Source organism: Triticum urartu, chromosome 2A, assembly GCF_056163025.1.
Source record: "Triticum urartu cultivar PI428250 chromosome 2A, HENAU_Tu73, whole genome shotgun sequence".
NCBI lineage: Eukaryota > Viridiplantae > Streptophyta > Magnoliopsida > Poales > Poaceae > Triticum > Triticum urartu.
Window position 1 is genome coordinate 672,017,322 of NC_141874.1, and position 24,016 is coordinate 672,041,337.

General features: G+C 44.9%; 1 pseudogene; it reads right to left on the reverse strand.

Moving 5' to 3' along the window:
* Window positions 1–17,223: 17,223 nt before the first annotated feature.
* On the reverse strand, window positions 17,224–22,342 carry LOC147986606 (uncharacterized; annotated as a pseudogene).
* Between the last annotated feature and the right edge of the window lie 1,674 nt (window positions 22,343–24,016).

Sequence of the window (24,016 nt, forward strand, 5' to 3'; positions counted from 1 at the left end):
ATCGGTGATTTGGATCACGGCGAGTACGACTCCATCATCCATGTTCTAGTGAACGCTTCCGCTCGCGATCTACAAAGGTATGTAGATGCAATCTGAATACTCGTTGCTAGATGAACTCATAGATGGATCTTGGTGAAACCGTCGGAAATTTTTTGTTTTCTGCAACGTTCCCCAACACCTCCTAGCCGCCACTTCCACCGCCGCCGCAGGTCCTCTCGTCGCCGGCACGGGTAATGCCCATCCCCTCCGCTGCTTCTCCTCCCTCTCATCGCCCCCTCTCTTGCTGCCCGCGCGCTCTTGCCGCCGTCTCTCGGTCGCCGCCCTCCGCTGCTCCTTCCCCTCGCTCTCGCCGCCTGTCGCCTCCCCACTCCCCTGCTGCCCCACTCCGGCCGCCGCCGCTCACACTCCAGCCGCCTCTCCACTCCCCTGCTGCCCCACTATCCAGACGCCCCCCACTCCGGCCGCCTCCCCACTCCACCGCTGCTGCCCCACTCTGATCTGCCACCGTCCCCACTCCCCTGCTGCACCATATGATGCATGTGGTTGTTTGAGTTTTCCACCTTGATGCAGCGGCCTGTTAATTTCTTGGGTCGAAAAAATGTACTATTGATTTGTTCGTATATTTGAGCTCTTTAACATAAATAAACAACATCTAATTAGTGGTTACATTTACTGACGATGCATGAACTCTCTCTCCCTCCCATATAGCATTTGTTTTCAGTTGAAAAGAGGAAAAATACTGCAAAACTAAATTCGTTCTCTATGCTGGAATTTTTGTCTATTTGGACCTAGCCCAATAGCAGTTTCAGAAATACCTAATAAATCCTAGAGGCCCACGCAGCCCATTCTTGCAAGGCAAGAGGTGGAACTAAAGTTTAGTCCCAGATTGCTAGTTTAGAGGGAGTTGGACCTCTTTATAAGGGAGGTTCTTTCCCCACTTGTATGAGCATGAGAACAAGAGGGACATCCACGCGCGCTTCTCCTCCACCGCCCACCTCGCTGCGCCGCGCCGCGCTGGTTGCGGGAATGAGCCAAGACGATGTCTAAATTTTTGCCACGCACTACGGGTATACGAAAGGTCACTCCGAAGCTGAAACGTTTTTCTGTAGTGGACACTGAATCCGAACGGCGCGCCTCTTCGGCTGCTGCCTATTCGTTTCGTCTCCCGCGTTCCCTTCAGCTCCCGGCGCAGCCTCTCGCCTCCTTCTCTTGCGCCTATAAAAGGGAGATCGCTCCTCTCGGAGAGACGCACCAGAACTACTTCCTCCTCTCACCACCGGTTCCTGAGCAATGCGCTGCTGCTACGATGTTCCCCATCCCGGCTTGCGGCGTGCACCGCAGGTCGGGACAATAGGCCTTCGAAACCACACCTTTTGAGTCCTGTACGGGAGAAGGGTGATAAGGTTTTTGGGGAGCGCTCTGCACGACTACTGACTCCACTCCTTCGTCACGGACTCCGACGACTTCTTCCGTGATGTTGACAACCTCCTCGACGACATGGCTAGCGAGGACACCGACCCCAAGTCCAGTGCTACCGCTACTGCCACTGTCCCGTACGTGTTCTTACTTTTTTTGTTAGAAGTAATGTCACAGTTCCTTGTTCTACTGTTTGCCCTACATATGTTAGGCTCTACTTCATATATGCTGCTTGCCCTAGATATGTTTGCCTACAGTTCATATGTGAAGATGATATTTACCTTCTCTCTGTCAGATCGCATGACTTGCTTTATCTCAGCTATTTTAGTCATGCTTTATTCAGTATTTCCGTTAATAAAATCATATGGTAAATTGCTCATATTTCCAACAATCCAAAAACCTTATGATAGGCAATTTACCCCAAGTGGTTTTGCTGCTTCCATGAGACCTCCTATGTTTGAGGGTATCCACTATAAAAGGTGGTGCGTGAGAGCAGTCTTATGGTTTCAAACCATGAGTTGCTATGACGCCACTCTTGCCACTCTTAAGCTCTTTTCTAAAGAAATTATTATGCTCAAATTGCAAATTCATAAAGCTTCTAATATTTGATTCAATCTCGTCCATCCTTCTAAGAAGGTGGTTAGGACCCTTAGGCTCAGCCATAAGGTCAAACAAGCAAGCAAGCACACAAAATAAGGCAAGCGAAAAAAGAGAGGAGGAGATTGGGAAAGAGAGGGCGAATAAAACGGCAAGGGTGAAGAGGGGGAGAGGGAAAACGAGAGGCAAATAATGTAAATGCGAGGGAGATGGGTTTGTGATGGGTACTTGGTATGTCTTGACTTGAGCAAAGACTGTTGGGGAACGTAGCAGAAATTCAAAATTTTCATACGTATCACCAAGATCTACCTATGGAGAAACCAGCAACGAGGGGAAGGAGAGTGCATCTACATACCCTTGTAGATCGCTAAGCGGAAGCGTTCAAGTGAACGAGGTTGATGGAGTCGTACTCGTCGTGATTCAAATCACCGATGATCAAGTGCCGAACGCACGGCACCTCCGCGTTCAACACACGTACGGAACGGAGACGTCTCCCACGCCTTGATCCAGCAAGGAGGAGGGAGAGGTTGATGAAGATCCAGCAACACGACGGCGTGGTGGTGGATGCAGGGCGTCATAGTAGCAGGGCTTCGCCTATACTACGAGAGAAAGACGTAACGGGGAGAGAGGGAGGCGCCAGGGGCTGGTGTATGAAATCCCTCCTCTCCCCCAATATATATAGGAGGGCCAAGGGGGGGTTGGTGCACAGCCTAGGAGATCTAATCTCCTAGGTGCGGCGGCCAGGGAGGTTTCCCTCCCCCCCAAGGCACTTAGGGGTGCCTTCCACTAGTGGGACTCCTCCCCATGGAAACCCTAGGCGCATGGGCCTAGTAGGGCTGGTGCCCTTGGCCCATGTAGGCCAAGGCGCACCCCCTACAGCCCATGTGGCCCCCCGGGACAGGTGGCCCCACCCGGTGGACTCCCGGGACCCCTCCGGTGGTCCCGGTACAATATCGATAACCCCGAAACTTGTCCCGATGGCCGAAACAGCACTTCCTATATATAATTCTTTACCTCCGGACCATTCCGGAACTCCTCGTGACGTCCAGGATCTCATCCGGGACTCCGAACAATATTCGGGTTACTGCATACACATATCTTCATAACCCTAGCGTCACCGAACCTTAAGTGTGTAGACCCTACGGGTTCGGGAGACATGCAGACATGACCGAGACGTTCTCCGGTCAATAACCAACAGCGGGATCTGGATACCCATGATGGCTCCCACATGTTCCACGATGATCTCATCGGATGAACCATGATGTCAAGGACTCAATCAATCCCGTATACAATTCCCTTTGTCTATCGGTATGTTACTTGCCCGAGATTCGATCGTCGGTATCCAATACCTAGTTCAATCTCGTTACCGGCAAGTCTCTTTTACTCGTTCCGTAACACATCATCCCGTGATCAACTCCTTGATCACATTGTGCACATTATGATGATGTCCTACCGAGTGGGCCCAGAGATACCTCTCCGTCACACGGAGTGACAAATCCCAGTCTCGATTCGTGCCAACCCAACAGACACTTTCGGAGATACCCGTAGTGTACCTTTATAGCCACCCAGTTACGTTGTGATGTTTGGCACACCCAAAGCATTCCTACGGTATCCGGGAGTTGCACAATCTCATGGTCTAAGGAAATGATACTTGACATTAGAAAAGCTTTAGCATACGAACTACACGATCTAGTGCTATGCTTAGGATTGGGTCTTGTCCATCACATCATTCTCCTAATGATGTGATCCCGTTATCAATGACATCCAATGTCCATGGTCAGGAAACCGTAACCATCTATTGATCAACGAGCTAGTCAACTAGAGGCTTACTAGGGACATGGTGTTGTCTATGTATCCACACATGTATCTGAGTTTCCTATCAATACAATTATAGCATGGATAATAAAAGATTATCATGAACAAGGAAATATAATAATAATCAATTTATTATTGCCTCTAGGGCATATTTCCAACAGTCTCCCACTTGCACTAGAGTCAATAATCTAGTTCACATCGCCATGTGATTAACATTCACAGGCCACATCGCCATGTGACTAACACCCAAGAGTTTACTAGAGTCAGTAGTCTAGTTTACATCACTATGTGATTAACACTCAATGAGTTTTAGGTTTGATCATGTTGCTTGTGAGAGAGGTTTTAGTCAACGGGTCTGAACCTTTCAGATCCGTGTGTGCTTTACAAATCTCTATGTCATCTCCTAGATGTAGCTACCACGTTCTATTTGGAGCTAATCCAAATAACTGTTCTGCTTGGAGCTATTCTAAATTGTTGCTCCATTATATGCATCCGGTATCTCTACCCAGAGCTATCCGGATAGGTGTTAAGCTTGCATCGACGTAACCCTTTACGACGAACTCTTTTACCACCTCCATAACCGAGAAACTTCCTTAGTACAGTAGTTACTAAGGATAACTTTGACCGCTGTCCTGTGATCCATTCCTGGATCACTCTTGTACCCCTTGACTGACTCATGGCAAGGCACACTTCAGGTGCGGTACACAGCATAGCATACTGTAGAGCCTATGTCTTAAGCATAGGGGACGACCTTCGTCCTTTCTCTCTATTCTGCCATGGTCGAGCTTTAAGTCTTAACTTCGTACCTTACAACTCAGGCAAGAACTCCTTCTTTGACTGATCCATCTTGAACAGCTTCAAGATCATGTAAAGGTATGTGCTCATTTGAAAGTACCATTAAGCGTTTTGATCTATCCTTATAGATCTTGATGCTCAATGCTCAAGTAGCTTAATCCAGGTTTTCCATTGAAAAACACTTTCCAAATAACCCTATATGCTTTCCAGAAATTCTACGTCATTTCCGATCAACAATATGTTAAAACATATACTCATCAGAAATTCTATAGTGCTCCCACTCACTTCTTTGGAAATACCAGTTTCTCATAAACTTTGAATACACCCAAAATCTTTGATCATCTCATCAAAGCACACATTCCAACTCCGAGATGCTCACTCCAGTCCTCAGAAGGATTGCTGGAGCTTTGCATACTTATTAGCATCTTTCAGGATTGACAAAAACTTCCGGTTGTATCACATACAACCTTTCCTCAAAAATCGTCGAGGAAACAATGTTTTGACATCCTATTTGCAAGATTTCATAAATAATGCAGTAATCGCTAATATAATTCCAACAGACTCTTAGCATCGCTACGAGTGAGAAAGTCTCATCGTAGTCAACTCTTTGAACTTGTCAGAAAACATCTTAACGACAAGTCGAGCTTTCTTAATGGTGACATTTACCATCATTGTCCGTCTTCCCTTTTTAAAATCCATCTGTACTCAACAGCCTTACGACCATCAAGTAGTTCTTCCAAAGTCTACACTTTGTTTTCATACATGGATCCTCTCTCAGATTATATGGCCTCAAGCCATTTATCGGAATCCAGGCCCACCATCGCTTCTCCATAGCTCGTAGGTTCATTGTTGTCTAGCAACATGACTTCCAAGACAGGGTTACGTGCCACTCTGAAGTAGTACGCATCCTTGTCATCCTACGATGTTTGGTAGTGACTTGATCTGAAGTTTCATGATCACTATCATAAGCTTCCACTTCAATTGGTGTAGGTGCCACAGGAACAACTTCCTGTGCCCTGCCACACACTAGTTGAAGAGATGGTTCAATAACCTCATCAAGTCTTCCACCATCCTCCCACTCAATTCTTTCGAGAGAAACTTTTCCTCGTGAAAGGACCCGATTCTAGAAACAATCCTTTATTGCTTTCGGATCTGAGACAGGAGTTATACCCAACTGTTTTTGGGTTGTCCTATGAAGATGCATTTATCCGCTTTGGGTTCGAGCTTATCAGCCTGAAACTTTTTCACATAAGCGTCGCAGCCCCAAACCTTTAAGAAATGACAGCTTAGGTATAGTTCATACGGTGTCATCTCACCGGAATTATGTGGTGCCCTTTTAAAGTGAATGTGGTTGTCTCTAATGCCTAACCCATAAACTATCGTGGTAATTCGATAAGAGACATCATGGTATGCATCATATCCAATAGGGTGCAGTTATGATGTTCGGACACACCATCACACTATGGTGTTCCAGGCTGTATCAGTTGTGAAACAATTTCCACAATGTCTTAATTCTGTGCCAAAATCGTAATTCAGATATTCATCTCTATGATCATATCATAGATCTTTTATCCTCTTGCCACGACGATCTTTCAACTTCACCCTGAAATTACTTGAACCTTTCAATAATTCAGACTCGTGATTCATCAAGTAAATATACTCAACATCTACTCAAATCATCTGTGAAGTAAGAACATAACGATAGCCACTTCATGCCTCAGCATTCATTGGACTGCACACATCAAAATGTATTACTTCCAACAAGTTGCTTTCTAGTTCCATTTTACTGAAACCGAGGCTTTCAGTCATCTTGCCCATGTGGTATGATTTGCATGTCTCAAGTGATTCAAGATCAAGTGAGTCAAAACGGTCCATTTGCATGGAGTTTCTTCATGCATTTTATACCGATATGACTTACGTGGCAGTGCCACAAGTAGGTGGTACTATCATTACTATCTTTTGGCATGAACATGTATATCACTACGATCGAGATTCAATAAACCATTCATTTTAGGTGTAAGACCATTGAAGGTATTATTCAAATAAACAGAGTAACCGTTATTCTCCTTAAATGAACAATCGTATTGCGATAGACATAATCCAATCATGTCTATGCTTAACACAAACACCAATCTCGATGGTAGAGGGAGCGTGCGATGCTTGATCATATCAACATTGGAAACACTTCCAGCACATATCGTCAGCTCACCTTTAGTTAGTCTCCGTTTATTCCGCAGCTTTTATTTCGAGTTACTAACACTTAGTAACCGAACCGGTATCTAATACCCTGGTGCTACTAGGAGTACTAGTAAAGTACATATTAACACAATTTATATCCAATATACTTCTATCGACCTTGCCAGCCTTCTCATCTACCAAGTATCTAGGGTAATTCTGCTCCAGTGGCTGTTCCCTTATTACAGAAGCACTCAGTCTCGGGTTTGGGTCGACCTTGGGTTTCTTCACTAGAGCAGCAGCTGAATTGCCGTTTCATGAAGCATCCCTTTTTGCCCTTGCCCTTCTTGAAACTAGTGGTTTCACCAACCATCAACAATTGATGCTCCTTCTTGATTTCTACTTTCGCGGTGTCAAACATCGCGAATATCTCAAGGATCATCATATATATCCCTGATATATTATAGTTCAACACGAAACTCTAGCAGCTTGGTGGTAATGACTTCGGAGAAACATCATTATCTTAACTGGAAGATCAACTCCCACTTGATTCAAGTGATTGTTGTACTTAGACAATCTGAGCACAAGCTCAACAATTAAGCTCTTCTCCTTAGTTTTGTAGGCTAAGAAAATCGTCGGAGGTCTTATACCTCTTGACGTGGGCACGAGCTTGAAATCCCAATTTCAGCCCTCAAAACATCTCATATGTTTCGCGACGTTTCAAAAACATCTTTGGTGCTTCAATTCTAAACCATTTAACTGAACTATCATGTAGTCATCAAAACGTGTATGTCAGATGTTCGCAACATCCACAGACGACGTTCGAGGTTCAGCACACTGAGCGGTGCATTAAGGACATAAGCCTTCTATGAAGCAATGAGGACAATCCTCGGTTTACGGACCTAGTCCGCATAATTGCTACTATCAACTTTCAACTAATTTTTCTCTAGGAACATATCTAAACAGTAGAACTATAGCGTGAGCTACGACATAATTTGCAAAATCCTTTTGACTATGTTCAGGATAATTAAGTTCATCTTATGAACTCCCACTCAGATAGACATCCCTCTAGTCATCTAAGTGATTACATGATCCGAGTCAACTAGGCCGTGTCCGATCATCACGTGAGACGGACTAGTCAACGACGGTGAACATCTTCATGTTGATCGTATCTTCTATACGACTCATGCTCGACCTTTCGGTCTTCTGTGTTCCGAGGCCATGTCTGTACATGCTAGGCTCGTCAAGTTAACCCTAAGTGTTTTGCATGTGTTCCGAGGCCATGTCTGTACATGCTAGGCTCGTCAACACCCGTTGTATGTGAACGTAAGGATCCATCACACCCGATCATCACGGCGTGCTTAGAAACGACGAACTTTAGGAACGGTGCACAGTTAGGGGAGAACACTTCTTGAAATTGTTATGAGGGATCATCTTATTTACTACCGTCGTTCTAAGCAAATAAGATGTATAAACATGATAAACATCACATGCAATCAAATAGTGACATGATATGGCCAATATCATATTGCTCCTTTTGATCTCCATCTTCGGGGCTCCATGATCATCATCGTCACCGGCATGACACCATGATCTCCATCATCGTGTCTTCTTGAAGTTGTCACGTCATCTATTACTTCTACTACTACAGCTAACGTTTAGCAATAAAGTAAAGTAATTACATGACGTTTATGTTGACACGCAGGTCATGAATAAATAAAGACAACTCCTATGGCTCCTGCCGGTTGTCATACTCATCGACATGCAAGTCATGATTCCTATTACAAGAACATGATCAATCTCATACATCACATATATCATTCATCACATCCTTTGGCCATATCACATCACATAGCATACCCTGCAAAAACAAGTTAGACGTCCTCTAATTGTTGTTGCATGTTTTACGTGGCTGCTATGGGTTTCTAGCAAGAACGTTTCTTACCTACGCAAAGACCACAACGTGATATGCCAATTGCTATTTACCCTTCATAAGGACCCTGTTCATCGAATCCGATCCGACTAAAGTGGGAGAGACAGACACCCGCCAGCCACCTTATGCAACTAGTGCATGTTTGACGGTGGAACCGGTCTCACGTAAGTGTACGTGTAAGGTTGGTCCGGGCCGCTTCATCCCACGATGCCGCCGAATCAAGATAAGACTAGTAACGGCAAGCATATTGAACAAAATCAACGCCCACAACTACTTTGTGTTCTACTCGTGCATAGAATCTACGCAATAGACCTAGCTCATGATGCCACTGTTGGGGAACGTAGCAGAAATTCAAAATTTTCTTACGTATCACCAAGATCTATCTATGGAGAAACCAGCAACGAGGGGAAGGAGAGCGCATCTACATACCCTTGTAGATCGCTAAGCGGAAGCATTCAAGTGAGCGAGGTTGATGGAGTCGTACTTGTCGTGATTCAAATCACCGATGATCAAGTGCCGAACGCACGGCACCTCCGCGTTCAACACACGTACGGAACGGAGACGTCTCCCACGCCTTGATCCAGCAAGGAGGAGGGAGAGGTTGATGAAGATCCAGCAACACGACGGCGTGGTGGTGGATGCAGGGCGTCACAGTAGCAGGGCTTCGCCTATACTACGAGAGAAAGACGTAATGGGGAGAGAGGGAGGCGCCAGGGGCTGGTGTATGAAATCCCTCCTCTCCCCCACTATATATAGGAGGGCCAAGGGGGGGTTGGTGCGCAGCCTAGGAGATCTAATCTCCTAGGTGCGGCGGCCAGGGAGGTTTCCCTCCCCCCCAAGGCACTTAGGGGTGCCTTCCACTAGTGGGACTCCTCCCCATGGAAACCCTAGGCGCATGGGCCTAGTAGGGCTGGTGCCCTTGGCCCATGCAGGCCAAGGCGCACCCCCTACAGCCCATGTGGCCCCCCGGGACAGGTGGCCCCACCCGGTGGACCCCCGGGACCCCTCCGGTGGTCCCGGTACAATACCGATAACCCCGAAACTTGTCCCGATGGCCGAAACAGCACTTCCTATATATAATTCTTTACCTCCGGACCATTCCGGAACTCCTCGTGACGTCCGGGATCTCATCCGGGACTCCGAACAATATTCGGGTTACTACATACACATATCTTCATAACCCTAGCGTCACCGAACCTTAAGTGTGTAGACCCTACGGGTTCGGGAGACATGCAGACATGACCGAGACGTTCTCCGGTCAATAACCAACAGCGGGATCTGGATACCCATGATGGCTCCCACATGTTCCACGATGATCTCATCGGATGAACCACGATGTCAAGGACTCAATCAATCCCGTATACAATTCCCTTTGTCTATCGGTATGTTACTTGCCCGAGATTCGATCGTCGGTATCCAATACCTAGTTCAATCTCGTTACCGGCAAGTCTCTTTTACTCGTTCCGTAACACATCATCCCGTGATCAACTCCTTGATCACATTGTGCACATTATGATGATGTCCTACCGAGTGGGCCCAGAGATACCTCTCCGTCACACGGAGTGACAAATCCCAGTCTCGATTCGTGCCAACCCAACAGACACTTTCGGAGATACCCGTAGTGTACCTTTATAGCCACCCAGTTACGTTGTGACGTTTGGCACACCCAAAGCATTCCTACAGTATCCGGGAGTTGCACAATCTCATGGTCTAAGGAAATGATACTTGACATTAGAAAAGCTTTAGCATACGAACTACACGATCTAGTGCTATGCTTAGGATTGGGTCTTGTCCATCACATCATTCTCCTAATGATGTGATCCCGTTATCAATGACATCCAATGTCCATGGTCAGGAAACCGTAACCATCTATTGATCAACGAGCTAGTCAACTAGAGGCTTACTAGGGACATGGTGTTGTCTATGTATCCACACATGTATCTGAGTTTCCTATCAATACAATTATAGCATGGATAATAAACGATTATCATGAACAAGGAAATATAATAATAATCAATTTATTATTGCCTCTAGGGCATATTTCCAACAAAGACCTCCTCGTCAACGGTGCCATAAATCCTTCTTGCTATGTCTTGAGCTTGCGTTGGTTTTCCTCGAAGAGGAGAGGGTGATGCAGGAAAGTGTAGCGTAAGTATTTCCCTCAGTTTTGAGAACCAAGGTATCAATCCAGTAGGAGGCTCCTCAAAAGTCCCACGCACCTACACAAACAAACTGAGAACTCGCAACCAACGCAATAAAGGGGTTGTCAATCCCTTCACGGCCACTTACGAAAGTGAGATCTGATAGAGAGATAATAATATATTTTTGATATTTTGTAATATAGATGCAAAAAGTAAAGATGCAAATAAAGATAGATTGAAAGCAAATATGATAAGAGATAGACCCCGGGGCCATAGGTTTCACTAGAGGCTTCTCTCGAGATAGCATAAGTATTACGGTGGGTGAACAAATTACTGTCGAGCAATTGATAGAAAAGCGCATAGTTATGAGATTATATAGGCATGGTCATGTATATAGGCATCACGTCCATAACAAGTAGACCGACTCCTGCCTGCATCTACTACTATTGCTCCACACATCGACCGACTCCTGCCTGCATCTAGAATATTAAGTTCATAAGAACAGAGTAACGCTTTAAGCAAGATGACATGATGTAGAGGGATAAACACATGCAATATGATATAAACCCCATCTTGTTATCCTTGATGGCAACAATACAATACGTTTCTTGCAACCCTTTCTGTCACTGGATGAGATCTCGCGGATACAGAAGGTTACGGCGGTGGAAATTATGTTTCGTGGTGCTCCTGGATGTTTTCGGGGTCCGTAGGTATATATAGGAAAAATAAGTACGTCGATGGCCGCCCGAGGGGCCCACAAGACAGGGGGCGCGCCCTACAGGAGGGGCGTGCCCTCCTATCTTGTGGGGCCCTCGGAGACTTCTTGACTTGCACTCCAAGCTCTTCGGATCAGATTTGTTCCAAAAATCACGCTCCCGAAGGTTTCATTCCATTTGGACTCCGTTTGATATTCCTTTTCTTCGAAATACTGAAATAGGCAAAAAAACAACAATACGGGCTGGGCCTCCGGTTAGTAGGTTAGTCCCAAAGATGATATAAATATGTAAAATAAAGCCCATCTTTTTATTCTTAATGGCAATGATACAATTACCTGGCATGTCCCTTTTTGTCACTGGTATTGAGCACCGCAAGATCGAACCCATGAGAAAGCACCTCTCCTATTTTGTAACACTACCTTACCATTCATTTTATTGGACATATTATATAACCCTTTAAAGTGAGTTTTCATACTAGCTTTAGTCTCTTTTATTGACTCAATGTGGCGATAGCTTACTAGTATGATGGGTTCAATAGTTTCTATTTTTGGTTATACAAACACATTTTCAATCTTTTCATAGGTGTCAAAAGCATTATTCCAAGGAAATCCTTTCCAAACATTGAATCCAAGACACGTCTATGCATAAAAGATAAACCAACATAAAAGCTCCTAAGGAGTAACTTGATATGACTTTTGGGGTTAGCCCTTGTTTGTATCTCTAATAATTTGTCTCAAGCTTCTTTTAAAGATTCATCATTTAACTATTTAAAGTCTAAAATCTCAGAGCCTTCTCCTATGTAAGGATGGAACGACAAATCAGGAGGAGAACTAATAGCCATAGTGGCAAATCAAGCAAACTAGCTAACTAGCAAAGTAAAATATTTTTGTGTTTTTGATATTTTTGTAACGAGACTAATAGAAGAAAATAAAGCAAATAAAAAGTACTCCCTCCGTTTCAGTTTACAAGTCTTGCGCATATACCTAGGTTGCTAATTTTATCATCGTAATATAAACTATATAACACAAAATTTATATTGTTTGAAAATAGAACACCTGAAGTTTATAATGGTATGTTTTCTATAATATATGACTTCTATTAGGTTGGTGAAATTAATGACCTAGGGGTACGCACACACCTTGTAAACTGAGAGAGAGGGAGTAGAGCAAGTAGATGATAATTTGAGTGTAGGTACTTGTAGGTTTTTGATGATGTCTCACCGGCAACGGCGCCAGAAATTTTTTCTTCTACTTGCAAGCTGCGTTGTGTTTTTGCCCCGAGAGGAAGGGTGAAGCAATATAGTTGCTGATAAGTATTTCTCTCAGTGAGAACCAAGGCCACCAATAGGAGAATCACACCAAGCCTAGTGAACAACACCTGCACATACAAGAGCAAATACTTGAACGCAACACGGGCAAGAGGGTTGTCAAACCCCTTGAACTCGTTACTAGCAAGGATTAAATCTAGTAGTAGTAGATATGTAAATTGAAAAAAAAGTCAATAAATTGCAACAAAGAATTTTTTATTTTTGTAATATGATAAAAGTAGACACGGGCATACGGTGGGTAAATTACCATTCTAGTTACACATAAGTTATTGGAGTGTGTTTTCAATAACTTTTACTTCCGGGTCGAAAAACCAATATCGCGACCTACTCAGTGTGCGTCCACACCACTAAAAAATAGCTACATTATTTAATTTTTTATTAAACACAAAAATAATGTTTATCGTATTATTTGCATATAATTAACCTAGGAAATTCACAGCTGGAAAGACTGCCGCCGATCAACGAAAGTGATTTAGTGACAATAAAGTAAATGAACTGTGCGATAATTTACATATAAAAATATTCATGCATATTTCAAAAGTTGTTCACTTATTTTGAAAATGTTCATATAATTAAAAATCAATCACCTATTTTGTAAAATGATCATATGATTGTAAGTAAATGTTCACATATTTTGTAAAATGTTCCTATAATTTCAAAATATGTTCACATATTTTAGAAGTATTTGTGTATTTTAAAAATTGTTTGCATATTTTCAAAGATGATAATATAAAAACATGTTCATGCATTTTTAAAATAGTTCATGTAATTGAAAAAACATAAAAAGTGGTTATGTTTTTTAAATAGTATTAATCTAGTTATAAAAAGTTTGTGTATTTTAAAAAGTGTCCATGTATATTAATGAAATGTTCATGAAATCTTGTGTATTTTAAAAATATTCATGCATTTTATCAGAAAGATGTTTACCTATTTCTCAGGTTTACAAAATCAAGGTATTTCTTGTATCCAAACAACTCAAAGTGTTTTAGACTACGTTTTTTTTTCTAGAAACCATGGGTTTCCAAGAACACTTTATGAATACATCAAAACCTAACTGGACTTAAATGATGGCCACATTAGCATACATTTGATTTAATTTAATATCTTTCCATTCCGTGTGGCCTATAAATGTTTACCGGATTAGCGACCATTTCGTTTTAATGTATGTCATTTTTGGGTGCGACTCTGCACCCAAAGCGACTGGACAAGCACCTTGCTGGGACGTAAATGTTTGTTGCATTAGGCATGCTTTTGTTCAATTTCCATTATTTCATTCTTTGTGCGTCTTAATTCCTTGCTGGGACGTAAATGTTTGTTGCATTAGGCATGCTTTTTTTAACACGGTACATACGCTGGAGGCCTATTGGATAGTAAATGTTTGCTAGATTAGCTACGTTTTGATATAATTTATAACTTTTTGATTCTCATGTGATTGTTGGACCGAACCGATGGGACAAGTGCCGGAGGCTACTGGCGGGTAAATGTTTGCCGAATTATTCATGTTTTTTGTTTTAATTTAAACAGGTTCATTCTCATGTAAGTCTTCACTCCAACGAATAACACAAGCGCCTCTCTCCCTCTAGATGAGGGGAGGGGACTTCTTTGAAAGCGAAAAATTTCACAATCTTGATCATGGCCTCTGTTCCAACAGAAACCCTAGGCCTAACCACCACTACTCCACCCACTGCCACACCATTGCTACCGTTCGGGCCCTGGGCGGACCTGCCGGCCGACCTCCTCCACCGTGTAGGTGACATCCTCCATGACCTCAAGTGCTACGCCAGCGCGCGGGGCACTTGTGCAGCTTGGCGCCGCACGCTCACGCCACCAACACCGTCGCTGCTTGTCGTCTTCAACAGTGCCACCGATGGACGCCCCGTCCCCAACATTGCCCCGCTCTAGTTTATACTACAATTTACTAAAACAATTTGCATGGATAAGTTGTTGGTTTGTAGTCCATATCATCTTTTGCCTCTTTGTTTTATGCAATGGAAGCTAGGCCTGTGGCTGCCGGTTAATTATGTTCTATAAAATGGTTTGCTTCAGCACGCGTGTCTTAGTTGCTCTTGCTGTTTTTACAAGAGAAATTCTTCTTACTCAGCTTGTGATTTCACACGGGCTTTGGGGATACAAACATTATATTTCTAGGGAAGGTTTGGCTGCTGATGCACTAGCTAGCACAAACGGCAGAATCATTGCACGCTATATCTGATCTGATTCTTCCACCAAACGGGCTGTAATCTACAGATGTGGTAATAAATCCTAGTAATATGTGTTAGTAATAATTCTCGAAAAATATATGTGATAGTAATCTGCAGATGTGGTCATATTTCCCTGCAAAAACACTTGTAATCAGTTCTGTTAGTCGAGAAGAAATACAAGAAAGCAGCGTCAGTTGTGTATGTGCCAAGTCTGTGCGTGTCTCTTCTTCCTTCTCGTGTGCGTGTGCGTGTGCGTGCGTTGCCCTTCTTCCTTCTGGGCAAGCCTAACAGGGACAAGAGCACAAGACCCGAATGTGCCACCGGTCACAGTAGAGCCCATGCTAACCTCAACAAACATTCTGTTTGACCTAGCCACTAGTACTGCTCCGACATTTTACATGGTGCCAGGCTACAACAGAGACATTTTACGGTGCATCAGATGAATTTTGGCCGTTCATTTTTCTGTATGGATGGCCCAGATATGGAAATACTACTCCCCATTTCTGGTAGTATATTTTGCGCTCAGGGGTAGTCTCGGTAGTTCACTGTTTAACGAAAACGCGGGCTGGTTCCCCCGAAAAACAAGTGAAGGGCATTAGTGGAATTTAACGTGATCATTTGTTTTTTCAATAGCCATCGTCGCCCTTCCTCACCCGCAGTCTGACGGAAGACCCACGCACACAACCTCGAATGAAAGGTCAAAGGAAAAGGGCGACCGATGGCGGCGCTATGGCGACAGGACGACGGGGAACCCCGGTCGCCGTGAGTGCCCTCCGCGCAGTATTTGCGGGCGGTATGGTTTGGCGCCCCGCCGTACCCGGACGAGCCAGCACCGCGGGCGCCGTCCCTCCCCGGTGTCCTAGGCGGGTGTGGTCGGCGGCTAAATGTCCCCGCCGTTCGTGTTCCCCTCCTAAGCTGTGGGATGTGGAGCGGGTCGCCGAGGGGGAGGACTAAGGCGAGACGTCGCCGGCATGCCCCGTCGCCGTCAAGGCCCTACGTGCCGCGGACCAGTGCCGTACAGATCTGTCGCGGCCGATGCAGGTACTCGCATCCGACCCATCGATCCATTGGCCCCCATTTCTTTCCTCGATTTCGTAAGCTAGCTTCTCCATCGTCTCTGGCCCAGGCATCGCCACTTGCTAGCTGTGTCTGTACCGAGGCTTATTCTGAAATTGGACCTAGGCTTATTCAGCTTAGTTCATGAATCATTAAGATATCTATCCTTCCTGTGTAGCAGTGACAAGCGATTTGGAGGGAAAAAGCTGATCCAGCCATGGTCCTCGCCTAGGAGGAGGACGAGTTCCATCACACCAGCAGCAGTTCAGGTCCATGCTCGTCCTCTCTGCTCATCTTGTGTACTTGTTCAAATTCAGAAATCCACACTAGCTTGTATAGCAGCAAGTCCGAAAGTCCAGGAGCTCATGTACACAAGGATTTTTTTGTATGTGATATATAGCAGCGAGTCCGAAAGTACAGGAGCTCATGTACACAAGGATTTTTTTTTATGTGATATTAGTGCAGAGCATGTGCAGTTTCAGATTCCACATAGAGCATGTTTCAGTTTCAGTTCAGTCTAGTTAATTAGTACACCTGTTGAACACTCAGATAGGCAATGGGTAGTTTCCAAGTTGGTGGCCAAGTTGGCTCTTTACAAAATCCTGATCATCAATTAAATGGTAGGATGCACAAGTTGACATAACAGGACAACATTTGCCTATCATTCATTGGCATAATACAGAATTGAAACCCCAGGTTTAAAAAGAATGTGTTGCTTCCAAGGACAGAAGTAAGAAGGAAATTGCGACCGAAAGTGTAAAGCCACTTAGAAATTTTGTTTATCAATCACATCCTATAAACCAAAGGGAATTGCATCATTAAACAAAGAATACAAGATTTTGTGCGTGAAAGACTTTTAATGAAAAATTAATGTAGATATTCAATGCGGATAAAAGTAGGTAAATTTACGGCAATTTGCCGTATAGATAAAGTAGCACAACCAAAAGAATTGTTTGATACATCTCCGCTGTATAGATAAAGTAATAAAATTGAAAACAGTGTGGAAACCGTCTACGGGGCAAAAACCACACCACGCCCAATCCTATTAACTCTACCCTAGTGCGGAACCATCGTCTCCCGAGACATCTCCGCCACTGTCGTTGTGTCCGTCGTCACCTCCGAGGTCGAGGTCTTCTAAATCATCTTGTAAGTCAACCGCTGGTATGGCCTTCCGAACTTTCAACTCATTGTGAGGTGAATTGATCAACGCAGCAGCAAGCCATCTTCTGAACTGTGTTATGTCATCCTGCATAGGAGGTAGACGTTAGGAGGTAGACGTATATGTGAAAGTTAAGTTAGATAGGGAAGATGTACCTGGTTGAATATTGCCGACAATCTCACACCAGTCCAATATTGGATGTATTTCAACACCCAGAGAGCACAGGAACAGCCATCTGTTTGCTGTGGCACTTCATAGTCTTTGATAGGCCATGAAGCCACTTGAGTGTCCGGCCATCTACTTCCTTGCATTCCATTTTCCATCACTGCTATATCAATATGTGTTTCCATTCCAAGAAGCTGCAAGTAACATATCACACAATTTAGTGCATTATTCGTATAAACTGTAAGTTATATAAAATGTTGTTAGAGCCTCACCGCAGCAATTACTTCTTTGCGGTTGTTGCGTGATTGGCTTGAGTCCAGAATTTGAATCTCCCTCTTTTGGGAGTTGACAACAGCCAGGAACCAGTGGTTCTTGGGAATATTTGAAGGAAGGAAAATCTGCGTGCAAAATTTGTAAGTGGTTTGAAGTGCCTAAAAATAAAATTTCTTATTAATATAACAGAAGGGTGGATGGTTGGTACCATGTCATGTTTGAGGTAGTTATCTCCCCATTTAGTGCCTGATTTGCCGCTTAAAACATCCAAGGTACAATTCGGGATTGTGCCATCTCTCTTCAGGATGTTGACAATGGTCGACCTTTCAACATACACGGTACCATCGTCTCGTACACCTTCTAGTCCGTCCAAGCGTAGGAGTTCAATGGCCGCATCGAGTACCTAAGAAAGAAGATATTAGTTTAACTGGAAAACATATAAATAATCAAAGATACTAATTTGCGTTAGCACTTACATCGGTCTGCAAAGGAGGAATGATCTGGTGTTGTGAGGCACTTAAGGTACTTCTGCGTTATAAGTATGTCCTTGATCCACACGCACAGAAAACCCAGCAGCCATTTTTGAATTGGTATTGCGTGCACAGAGGCAACGTACCTATGCGAGGGATCTCAATCACGACGTGCGGAGGAACCGATCTCGGGCGCCGTCAGAAGATCCTGCGACAGAGAGAGAGGGCCGCCGGGCGGCGCGGGCCGGCTGCGCCGTTGAAGATCCACAGAGAGAGAGAGGGCCGCCGGGCGGCGCGGCCCGGCTGCGCCGTTGAAGATCTTGGGGGCCGTCCAAGATCTTGCGGCGGCGACCGCAGGGCGGGAGACGGAGCGGCTGCCCAAGTGCGACTCAGGCAACGGCGGCCGATGGGAGGGGGAAGGAGAGGCGGCCCATGTGCGACGGAGCGATCCGCAGGGCGGGAGAAGGAGAGGCGGCCCCTGTGCGACGGCTGCCGGGCAGATAGGCGGCGGCACAAAAGCGAAGAACACACGATAAGTGAAACCTATGAACTAAGATACAGCAATTCTATTCCAGCTGTGATTACTTATGATTCTATTCCAGCTGTGATTACTTACGTTATTAATCACTGCAATTACCCATATTACTAATTAATAACATTATCATTAAGAAAGGACTAATCTACCCTTACATCCAATTACTAAAATGTCCTCAAGAGAAAAAAAACAGGGATCAATAATGACCATTGGATCACCTATATACTACCCACTATTTAGAGGAGTATGATGCACCGTAAAATGTCTCTACAACTACGCCAAGCACCACATCTTTGTCTGGAGGAACACAAGCACTTTGTCGTTGCAGGAGGTCACCGTCGTGTAGAGAAGACTAGACGAGACCCAAATGGACAACTGGTCATGGTCGAGCCCCATCACTTTCATGGGTCGACGTGGAGGAGTTCGTGGATTGGTGGCAAAATGACATCCACTCCACTCCACCCTGTTGGTGGCACGGCCCTTGGCAGGCGTCAGTGTTGGCAGCACCTTGCCATGTTCAGCCGCCTCTTCTGTCGTCCGGTGAAAAAAGTTGGTCGTACAGCCCCAGGTTCAGGAACCGCTCGTAATCGCTGACTCTCTGACGATCTAATTAGTATGATCCTTGTTGATCTCCTGGGAGGGTGATAAGGAAAAAAAGAAATTAGATCAAACTGACTGAACGAACCAACAAATTGTTATTTCTAATAATAACAACAACAACAACAAAAAAGCATGATTGATGCTCAGCGGATCTCCCTCTCGATCTGAGTCTCCCCTCCCACAGTTGCGCGCCCACTTTGAACCGCGGCCGCACCACCGAGAATCTGTCAGCCTCTTCAATTGTGACCTGTGTGTGAGAATCAGTGGAGGAATTGGACAGTCCAACAAGAAACGTGATTACGGTCGGGATTTGAGCAGAGTGGAGCCGGATCCAAGTACAGTTCAAGCAAGAATCTCCTCACACACACACACACACAGAGAGAGAGAGATAGTCAAGAAGAGTCAATCCTTCAAGTTGCAAAAAAAAGAGTCAAGCCTTCTCCTCCTCCTCCCGGCGCACGTCGTCCCAAGTCCAAGTCGCACGCGCACCCCGCACGCGGACGGACGACCACTTTTGTATATATAAGAGGACATGGCCGCGTGATGTGAGGAGAATAAGGAGGGGTAGTGTGCTCCATGGGAAAAGAGAAGAAGGCCACGGATCGGTGAGGTGGCGCAACCAAGGCCCTCCCTCGCTGCCTCATGGCCATCCTTAGGCACGCATTCATTTCATTCACAGGAAAGTGAGTTAAGTGGCACGGGTTTCTCAAGGCCACGTCATTCAATGAGGTTGGTTCCTTTCCGAGGCGTTTGCCACCAGATCAATTCGTTTTGATAGATGCAACAATTCACATGCTTCATGGACTGAGGAAGAGAACCCGTTAAATGATGCATATACTACTACAACAAAAAAAGGTGTTTCTATGAAGAAGAAAAAACTCCGGCAGACGGTGATAAATTTGAATTAATTAATTTGGATGAAACACCCTTTGTAGAATGAACCATTGCACATCTCTGTCTGCGTTCGGCTTCGCGCCATCGGCTATATCAGCAGTGATGGAAATTTGGAAAAATCCCAGTGCTTGGTAACTAATTGGAACCGCAAGTTATAAGTTGTAATCTAACACTCCAACTCACTGAGTCATGGTGTAGTAATCTGGAGAAAAACTCTCAAAAACGATAGGGATTGACAGATAGATGGCCACGGAACAAAATGATCGCCATGCTAATTAAAGATGTGTATTCTCAACATTAACATCTTTACTTCTTTACACTTGGTTGTACATACGCATTGTATCTCATGCCTGCATACAAGAGGGACATTGACAGGCATCTAGTAACAAGCTAGCCAGTAAACTAGGCAAAGCTACACTTGTTTGAAATCGCATTGTTGATCATGAAAACTAAAGAACCAGCACTACAAATTATTTTCATCAACGGGCAATTGATTTCTCAAGTCAGTCAAAGTGTTCATCCAATGTTGGAGGTCAAGCCATGGGAGGGTGTGCGCCGGCCTAGCCACCACCAGGTTCTTCTTCATCTCGGCACGAAACACCACTATCAATAACCCGCTGCTGCTGCTGCTGTTGCTGCAGGACACATAGATGGAACATGTTGCACATGGTAGATATCGATTCATGATGCAAACCGTGCAAGCAGAATTTTTAACTAGGCATGATGGATGGGGGCATGCAGCTAGAAAGATATTTGACCACCAACAATAGTAGATATGTTACGGTGAGAAAGTGAACCAAATATTGCAACACTCATACGTCACAACAGGCAAGACCTACTAAGCCATCACCCATCGGCAATAAAGAAAAATCACTCACTCTCTTGTCAAACCTCCCTGAACAACCACCTATATAAAACAAGCCTTGTCTAGTTTGTGTTGGGACTTGTCTACAGTTGACATATATTGCCTGTGCATAATCCTGACAGGACCTAAACTGACACACCTTTCATTCAGCTATACAATGCATTCTTAAGACTGAAACTGTGACAATCCTCTCACTGGCATACTTGAAATAACCCACCAATGCTTAATATGGACTAAAGATAAGCAAGCTAAAAAGGGTCATCCTGGACAGCTCAAAGAGAACTCACCACTCCCACGGTTGCGGAAGCCGAGGATGTAGAAGGTTGTAGCCGACCTTGAAGAATCAGCCACATGTGTGTCAAAGTGTTCATCCAATACTAAAGCTCAAGTGAGAGGAGGGTGTGCGGGCCACCAATAGGTTCTTCGTCTTGGCCGCCCAACCACACCATTGATCCGCTGCTGCTCATTGGCAGGCCACGAACAAGCAAAACTACACTTGTTTGAAATCAAACCGTTGATCATGAAAACTAAAGCTCCAGAATTACAAATTATTTTCATCGACGGGCAATTGGTTTCTCTGAGACCAAACCAAGTGAGTCAAATTGTTCATCCGGTATTAGAGCTCAAGTCAACCAAGGGTGCGCCGGCTTGGCCACCAGCGGGTTCGCCTTCATCTTGGTGCCAAACCCTGCCATCAACAACCTGGTGCTGCTGCTGCAGGACACATAGATGGGACATGTTACACATGTATATATGTAGATGTCAATTCAAGTTGCAAAGCATGTAAGCACAGCTTTGAACTGGGAATGATGAATGGGGGCATGCAGCTAGAAAACAATACTATATCTTTGACCATAATATCGGGTTCCTTGTGGTGGCTAGACACACTTATTTGACCCAGACAAGAGACCGATAAATCAACTGGTGTTTGTTACCCACTAAGACAACATAGCTGCTGTTGTGCTCACCAATTTAGAACACAACCACATACACATATAAGCAAGACCTACATAGATGAATGAGATTCTAGACTAACAGACCGAAATAAAGCACCGGTGAAAAAAAATCAAGTGGTGGTTTTTGTGCTCACTGATTCTGGATGAGCTCCGCGGCGGCACACTGCTCCACCCGGACGAGCAGCTTCTGGTGCACGTCGTAGAACCAGTTCGCCGCATAGCCAGCGCCCTGCACGCCCAGCGAGAGCAGCATCTTCCTCCTGGATTTAATGAGTTTAGGGCATCCAAATCCTGTTCCACGTCAATATTATGCAAGTTAAAATAACCATCAACGTCAGCCAATTAGCTGAGTTCACTAACTAACTGTCTCTGCAGTTATCGTTTCAAGTCCTACATAAGCATAAGAGCTTGATGAAAGGCACCAAGTTATCACTACCCATTATAAAATATTGTCACCATCTTTCTGAAGATCGAAGGCAGCAAGCCTATAACAAGTTATGCACTTACACAAGGTTAAAATAAAAAAAATTCATTTGATGATAATTACTAATACCAAAGAGAATATCGAGGTATTCAGTTCAAATTCCACCAGGACGGATACTCGAGAAGATATAGCTTTCATTCAGCCACACAATGCACATATCAAAGGGAGAACATTAGCCTAGCCTCAATGGAAAAATTCATATCCTATCAAATGACATCTCGTTTCCTATAGGAATTGAGAGCACGTCATTTCACTTCCTATGATTTTCCTAATCCAATATTGTTCCAATCCTATGAACCAAAGGAGGCCTAAGACTCAAACTGTGGCAAGGACCAGCATACTCAAAGCAAACCACTGATGCAAAACAAAAAGGTAAATCCGACAACAAACTTTGAGACAATTAATTATGGCATAACCATACACAGGAAGCCAAAACCACAACGAGGGCATTAAAATATCAGAACAAGAAAACTCCATCAGATCCATGGACGACACAAAGAACACAATAAGTCGACAACAACTTGTTGTGCAGACACAAGGTTATAGCGAAACCTCTTGATCTACTGATAGTTACTAATATAGAAAAGGACAAAGAAGTCAGTTCAATCCCCGATAGATGTTCAAGAAAACTCAGACAATACCATCCAATGTGTTACACTACAACTCATTGATGTTCTCAAAATTTTTGGAAGAAAGAAAATAAGGGAAACAAAGAGCCAGTGGAGGAATTACATTACATGTGAGGTAAAATAGATAAGCTGTTGGTTATTGACTGGAGAGGCGTCTCGGTCATGTCTGCATGTCTCCCGAACCCGTAGGGTCTACACACTTAAGGTTCGGTGACGCTAGGGTTGTAAAGATATATATATATGCAGTAATCCGAAAGTTGTTCGGAGTCCCGGATGATATCCCGGACATCACGAGGAGTTCCGGAATGGTCCGGAGGTAAAGAATTATATATAGGAAGTGCAGTTTCGACCATCGGGAAAGTTTCGGGGGTCACCGGTATTGTACCGGGACCACCGGATGGGTCCCGGGGGTCCACCGGGTGGGGCCACCCATCCCGGAGGGCCCCATGGGCTGAAGTGGGAGGGGGAACCAGCCCATAGTGGGCTGGTGCGCCCCCCTTGGCCCACCCCCTGCGCCTAGGGTTGAAACCCTAGGGTGGGGGGGGGCGCCCCACTTGCCTTGGGGGGTACTCCACCCCCCTTGGCCGCCGCCCCCCTTGGGAGATCCAATCTCCAAGGGCCGGCGCCCCCCCAGGGGCCTATATAAAGGGGGGGAGGGAGGGGGCAGCCGCACCCTACAGCCTTGGCGCCTCCCTCTCCCCTGCTACACCTCTCCCTCTCGCGCAGACGCTCGACGAAGCCCTGCTGCGGTGACAACTGCATCCACCACCACGCCGTCGTGCTGCTGGATCTTCATCAACCTTTCCTTCCCCCT